Source organism: Montipora foliosa, chromosome 9 (assembly GCF_036669935.1).
Source record: "Montipora foliosa isolate CH-2021 chromosome 9, ASM3666993v2, whole genome shotgun sequence".
Classification (NCBI taxonomy): Eukaryota; Metazoa; Cnidaria; class Anthozoa; order Scleractinia; family Acroporidae; genus Montipora; species Montipora foliosa.
In genome coordinates, this window is record NC_090877.1 from 19828859 (window position 1) to 19836515 (window position 7657).

A 7657-nucleotide genomic window follows, 5' to 3' on the forward strand; every position below is an offset into this window, starting at 1 on the left:
CAGGATTAAGTGAAATGCGAGGATGAACTGAAACAAGAAAGGTAAGAAATTCCAGTTATCGACGTTCAGTTAGTCACGTTACTCATGATCTCATGCAGCTATCTTCGTCACAAGCTATGCTAAGTTGAAGAGAAAACGTTTTTTCCAGAAATATGACGAAAGAGGTAGGGTTGCCGGGGAGTGGCTAATAATCGAATCATCAGCTCAGACACTAATATAATGAATAAAACAGAATTTCAACAAATATGACTTAGTTGTGTCCCGATTAGTAGGCCACTTGTGGCCAGCTAGAAGAGTTTGACACATTAATAAAGTTGTTGATTGATTGTGGTTGCTTTACATATTCTAGTGAGTGGCGAATGATCTTTCCTTGTGCAAACTGATCGGTTCTTATTTACTTCAGACAACACTAAACCATTCATACCTTAGTGAAGCTGCCGATTGCAAGAGCTATTTAATTTCGTTAATAAAATATTTAAAGTCTTTTGTTTCGACCATTTAATGCTACTAACACCAAACCAGGATAGTCTGAAGAACTGTTCTATTCAAATCGGAGAATTTTGCTTGTTACAGAATCAAGCCTAAACAAAGTATATCCTTACACAGTTCAATTGCCTCGTTTTGGCATTCTGAGTAGTTTCATTGCACCTGCTAAGAAACAAAAAAAAAGGCAAAAAATGATCAATTTACCGTTTACTACAAGCCGCGCCACTGCTTGTGCTTGTCCCAAGATGTTTGATGCTGAACACTTGTATGCACCCGAGTAACTTCCAGCGACATTTCGCAAAAGCAACTTTTCTTCTGAGACTTCTGACAAACCTATTTCTGACTGCCCTTTCATTTTACTCCATTTTATTGCAGGCTTTGGATTACCGCTGACTGAACACTGGAAAGAGGCTGTCTCCCCTTCACTAACTGTTAACTTTGCCGGCGAAACAGCAGCAGTGAGAGCTGCAATCGATTCACCAGGCTCACCTTTTGCTCCTGGTCTTCCTGTGATTCCTGTATCTCCTTTCTGTCCTTTCTGTCCAGTTTCTCCTTTAGGCCCTGCAGGTCCCATGATACCATGCTTTCCACTTTTTCCTGGCGATCCCATGATGCCATTATCTCCCTTGTTTCCGGTTCGTCCTTGCTGCCCCCTTTGTCCTCGAGAGCCTTTTTCTCCTCTCAGGCCAGGTAGACCGGGAGGGCCTGGGAGACCTGCTGAACATTTGTCGATGTTTGACTGACAAAGTTTCACTCTCAGATCCGATAACAGTTGATCAGTTTTCGATTTCTCGACTGGCGTTTGTCTGTTTTCCGTTTCGTTCTTAGTGGAGTAAACCTGGCGCCTATTTCGGTGGATTCCATTGCCCAGAAGTTCTAAAACATCAACAGGAACATTTTACACGATACAGCAAAAAGAATTGCCGTAAGAAATCTTTCAGCAAGCGAGTAAAAACTCACTCAATCACGAAAAGCTGAGATAAAAATTAAAATAAAAGCGAAAAAAATCAGAGCACGCCTAAGAGAAATCTTGTTGTGCCAACGCAGTTTTTGCAATACACACAAAATGGGTTTCATTTCTTAAAAATATATATTAAATCTTTTAACAAGCAATTTAAGAAATACATAGTGTGTTTATTTATTAAAGTTGTGTCATACCACTAGCTCCTCTTAATCTGACCCATATTTTCAAACTTCTCCCCAGGACCGCAACCGAGGTTAGACAAGTATTCGAAGACGCCAACGTATAATTAATTTTGTGGAAATAAAAGGCCAAAAAGCTAAAAATGTGAACTTACGTTACCTCCATTTTCAACAAGTCAAATTCAATCTGCTGTTGAGGACTTCCCCCGCTTATCATCACTACTGCTGTAAAAAATTGACTTAAAGTTCGTAGCGAGCTCCGCAATCGAAACGCAAACCGCAACAACTAAGCACCTAAGGCAAAAATTACATCGCGTTTGTTTTTGAAATGCCTGACCAGCTAAAATTTTAGATCCTCTTTGATCACCTAGGAATTGAATTAAAAGATGTATTCATCAATAGTGAGTCGTACACATGTACACTCAGGTATAGTCAGCGGCAAATCTCTTTGGGCAAGCATTTGCTTTGTTCTCATGACAGATCTCGTTACTCAGTTTTGAGAACAAAGGAGGCTTTTGTTTCAGGATAATGAAGAGTTTCCTTCCTAGGAATCCGATGCTCAGTGAACTTAGGCTGTACTATCTGCTTATTCGCACCAGTTTATCAGTTTATTATCAAGTAAATGTATAAGTTATTGCAATCCCCATCTTCTATCTTTTGTTTCCATTTTTCGATGTCAGTAACTCTAGCTGTACAACAAGATTAAACTTACCGAGAGAATTCTCTGAGATTTTTCCAATGTCTGGACCGCTCTCCCGTGGCGCAACCTGGGAGTCGGTTTCCAGAGCGTCTATTCTCTTATTTTGCTTGTTTAACTGAAGTTCAACTCTTAAGAACCCTCCGCAATAAAGTGCAATCGATAAAACAGAAATAATCGACGTAAACGACGGGCAACTCTTTTGAGCAGCCATTTTCATCTCGGTTCTCCCAACAATGCCGCTCTGTCTGACACTTAAAGCCACGTCTACCACTTGAGTGTATCATTTGCGAAATTGCCTTCCACGTATAGATGTAGGGGCATAAAGTTCACATCGCGGTCGGGTTTATTAGTAACACATTCTTCAAATAAACACAGCAGAACGTTTATACCTATATCACATCAAATAATGTTAGCAATCACAAAATTAAAAAAAAACATCGCTGTGTCGCATTTGCGTTTATTCTTTTCACAAATATAGGTTCTCACGAGGACAACTAGTAGACTAGATTTAGAGGTTCCGCGTGTTGTTGCTGGTCATCAAATTTAGATCTTGTTCCAGAGTATCAATATGATGTATATTTTGGAAGAATTAAGAAGCTTTTGAAACAAGGATTTATCACAAATTAGTCAGATGAACAATAAACAAATTTCTATTTCAATTTCTTTTATGGTATCTTTCTTGTCTCGCACGCTCTTTTCAACATCAACATCATCATCATCATCATCATCATTTATAGTAATATTTTCATAAGGTTGAAGTGCAGTTCCCTGGGAGAAATATGACAAAAATACGCCAATATTTAATACAGTCAAGGAAAACTACAAGTTCAAATGTACAAAACCAAACGAAGCAAAAGTACAAAAAAAAAATACAAAATACGTAGCATGATAATAACAAAAATAGTATTAAAAGTAATTAACAAATGTATAATAACGGCATAATTATAATAATAGTAATCATAAGAGGAACAACACAGATGTAATTTATTTTAACATAAGCTCATACCACACTAAGTGTTCCATAAATCCTGTAGCTACTTAAGCGATATCTTTTTTTTTTTAGAAGAATAGTCATCTTCATTTTCATTTTTCATTTTAAAGACCTTTTAGGTAGTGAACGCAAGTTGATTGGAATTTAGGACCAATTCTAGAAAAAGAAGAAACTTTTGGTTGAGCCTCGATTTGCTGATATGAAAATTACCGGCAGGCATGCAAATGAAAGTCTTAAAGTTTCACAAGATACAGTAAAAGGAAGCGCTTGGGACTTAAAGAATTAAGAAGTAGCTAGTATATAATCAACTGGTACATAATGCCTGGTGTTGGTGATGACAATTCCCGATTTAATAGCTTTACCAACGATGTAATCAATATGGTATTTCAAACTTTAAGTTAGTAGATAAGGACTCCCAAGAATTTTACATATTCCTTACCTTCAATTCAATAAACAGTATAATTTAGTTTAGGGCAAAAGATTACATAGTTTCATTCCTGAATATTCAAAGTCAGTCTGTCAGCATTAAGCCAATCCCGTACATTATTGCTGCCGATTGGTAGCAAGCAATCCATGGTTGGTTCGCATCAAGGTAACAGCCTATCAGGAATCCCTTATTTAAGTACTCGAAGTCTACCCAATCAGCATCTGTGTTGTAACAGATGAAAATCGCATGTGCTCGCTCAACTGTTTTTCCTCCCTTCGCGGAATACTCGAGATTTACAGGTGAGTTGTAGAGTTTTTTCGTTTCTTTGATCGCGTTTGCCGATCTGTTATGATTACGTCTAATGGAGGAAGCATTCATCAAAGTCGTGAAGCCCGCAGTGAGTATCATTTGCTTTTCAATCGATCGGATTATGTCGATTCATGGACACAAACAAATGTCGATGACATGATCTTATGTAATGGAGTTTGCATGTATTTACGTACATGCACTAACTAATAAAATGGTACCCGATACCATATATATTATAAAGTGATCAAATCGTTGCCACAACACTGTATAAACTGTTGTCCTTCACGTTGGAAATAAAGTTAATTACATTGTCTTTGAAGCCGTTCCCGTTGTCATATTTACATTCAAACATGCTACTAACGGCAGCACTCACTTCCGTGAGAACTCCTAGAGCAATTCGTTATCAACAACTGTTTCAAATGACTTTAGACTTTGGATCACCAATGTTAAAAAGACAAGCAAGGAGCGACCGGCACGACGAAGAAACTCACTCAGTTTGGTATCAAATTGACAATGCTACATAATGGCGGACTGACAATGCACATGTGGAGGAAAACGTGCGCGCGCATATACAAGACGAAGCCGCAGGCACTGCCTGCTGGCGCAACCACTTCTTCCCTCTACGAAATTTGAACTTAACCTACCGTCTCTGGTTAAAGGGTCTTAAGGGGCCGGAAGAACATTTCCGACATGAGGAACGAAAACGAAACTAGAGAGACACAACAAACGGGTTAAAATGAAACATTCTCACTTAACTCAGAAGCAGGTCGTCGCTGAAGTCTTGGGCAGGATAGCGTAAAAGTTAAAGGGGAGGGGACGAAGTTTTATCAGAGACCGTGGCACAAGTGTTAGAGTCCTCTGGTATATGAGGCGGACAGAGGACACGGACATGGGCATCACGTGCTTTGTCATCACTGATGGAGAACGAGATTGCTTCTCATCTGACGTCACAGCGGTAAGCTCTGGCGGCACCGGAGGGGTAACTCTGGGGGATCTTAGAATGGGGTACAGGTGGAGGCGGGTCGTCATTGTCATGATTGGACACGACAACAGAGTGAGGTACGGCGTAGCAATCCGACAATTTGACTTTGTAGGAAGTGGCTCTGAATGTGAACCACCGAAGTTCTTCACAAAGCACTAAGGGTAGTCGATGAAAACAACAATTTAACGATTTCGTGCAAGAGACTTGTCTCTGTCCGCGATGAGGCAGATGATATCTCCTACTTGGAGGGGAAGCGTGTCAGGGACAAAACCGCGGGATTCTTGGACTTCTCCCTCCCTATAGGCATGGTTACTGGAACGAAGTTTGTGTTTGTTGAGTATGAGCTGGTAGTCAGATAACGGCAACTCCTCGTTGATAAATTGATTGAGTTGTGTCCTAAATTCACGAGATGATAGGCCAGGAAGACGAAGACAAGAGTTGAGGTTAGCAGTGGCTAGAGCGAAGCCAACTTCGGTTACAGGTCGCCTACCAGGTTCTTGTCGAGTAAGTTCTTCCTCAAGTTCACGGACAGCCTTCTCGGCGACTGGGGTGTGATTCTTCTTTTAGCACGACCAACCTACATTGTGGCGTTCAGATGGCTAAGAGAGTCATTTTTGCAGAGAGAGGAAAAGCCAGGGGCGGGATCTACGCGTGTAGCTGCCCTTGGACCCTCGAGTGGATGCAGACCAAAGATTAATTGTGTGAGGGCGTCTCGGATGGTGTCATGTTTCTCCTCGCGTATCAAAGAAGACGCGATAAAGGATGTGGTGTATTCTCGAAGGACTAAGGTTAGTTAATGGTTTCGCTTGAGGGAGATGCCTACAGGCGCGGATGGACTTTAGGAAGGCACAGGTGTGGCAGGCGGATGTCACACGGAAAACGGTGTCGGTCATATCCAGAGCAAAGAACTGGCGTTGGAACACCATCTGGAACTGATGGCGAGAGGGATGGTTCAGCTTCGTGTGAAGGGCAGTGAGGAGGTCGTAAAGGACGGTCGGGGGACGACGATTGCTTCGGCATCTGGAACAAATGGTTGAGATTGTTTGACCACGAGAACTACATTACAAGCGATGGTGACGGAGCTAAGGTAGCACTTAACGTCACGAATATTACTGTTTTTCTTTTTTTGGAAGGTCGCGTACCTTATTTGAGGTGTGCGTGGACTCTCCTGTAACCAGGTGGTGAAAAGGAGGCAAGCCTTGCTGTCGTGGATGTCCTGGATCGAGATGCTACGCACAATAGAATCTTCCATTTTGTGGAGAACGTTGCAAACCTGGCAGTTGGCTCACTGCAGTCGGGTGCGTTACGGATGGTGAAGTCAGAAGGAAATTTGGCCTTCCCAGCCAAGTGTTAAAGGGGCCGGAGTCTTGGTAACGGCTGACGGTCGTAAGAAAAGAGTTTACTTGAGGGCTAGCAGAGAATTTGCCCCGCCATAGCTTGTCAATGGCTTGAAAGCAGGGTTTACTATGGGTTAAGACGAACGTGGGGTGCTGAGGCTGGATCATAAAAGGGGAGAAGTGCTTTACGGCGGCAGCAATACAAATTAAGGGCTTTGACCTCACAGGAAAGGGAGGTGACATTTTTCTCCCATTTTATTTTAGCATCCACATACATGTGAACTTGTTATATACAACATTAGTTACATAATACATAGATACAGACATAATTAAATCTAACATCTATATAACAAGTCCAAACCTTTCAAAGTTCTGGAATAGTCAAAAGAAGTGCTTGCTTGTTATAAAGTTTGTTCTGCTTGCTGTTTTTAATGGATACATATATTTTGTTCAGTTTCATATTTAAGATTAACTTTAACATGAAAGTTCAACGTTTTAGGTAAAGTGCTTTTTCTTCTGCATTCCCATAAATAATGTTTTGCTAAATTAATATATAATTAAGCAAGGGCATTGTGAAGAGGTAACACCAATGAAAATCAAGTGAGGCTGTGACCCTCGCAGTTATGAAGGCAATTTTAGCAATTGAGTAGAGAAGCCTAAAAATTCAGGACTTCAACGGAGTTTGAACCCGTGACCTCGCGATACCAGACTGACTTCATTCGTTAATTTATTCATCACGGGAGCATTAGAACCATGACCCATAAATGACCAGCTCCCAACGTTGGTGGCTTCATAGCTCAGTTGGTTAGAGCGTGAAACTGGTATCGCGAGGACACAGATTCAAACCTCGTTGAAGTCCTTAAATTTTCAGGGTTCTCCATGCAATTTCTAAAATTGCATTCATAACTGCGAGGATCATAGCTTCACTTGATTTTATATTCGCACTTTAATATATGATTCATTTCATATCTCATCTCATTCACCAACGAAAATGTTGTCTAAACTTAGCTACAAACTTTGTCTCAAATTCCTGCCAGAATAATTTGATATAAGGACAACAGTAGAAAAGACGCCGCACAATGTCCTTTACAAAAAGAGCATTTGCCATCGTCAGTAAGACCTATCTGGAATCGGAGCTCAGGCTCGCGAAGAGTACCAGCGGTAAGACTTTTTGGGAAATCTATCCAAACGAGAGAGTTTGCTTATATGACGTCAGCGTACGCCCGTCCACTGGGGACGGGATTGTTTGTGCGATTTTCCTTGGCGGGCAATCGCATGGCAG

General features: G+C 41.1%; 1 pseudogene; it reads right to left on the reverse strand.

Annotated features, from left to right (window-relative positions):
• The window catches only part of LOC137970759 (uncharacterized), a 14862-nt pseudogene extending 12322 nt beyond the window's left edge, over positions 1–2540 (reverse strand).
• Positions 2541–7657: the final 5117 nt, after the last annotated feature.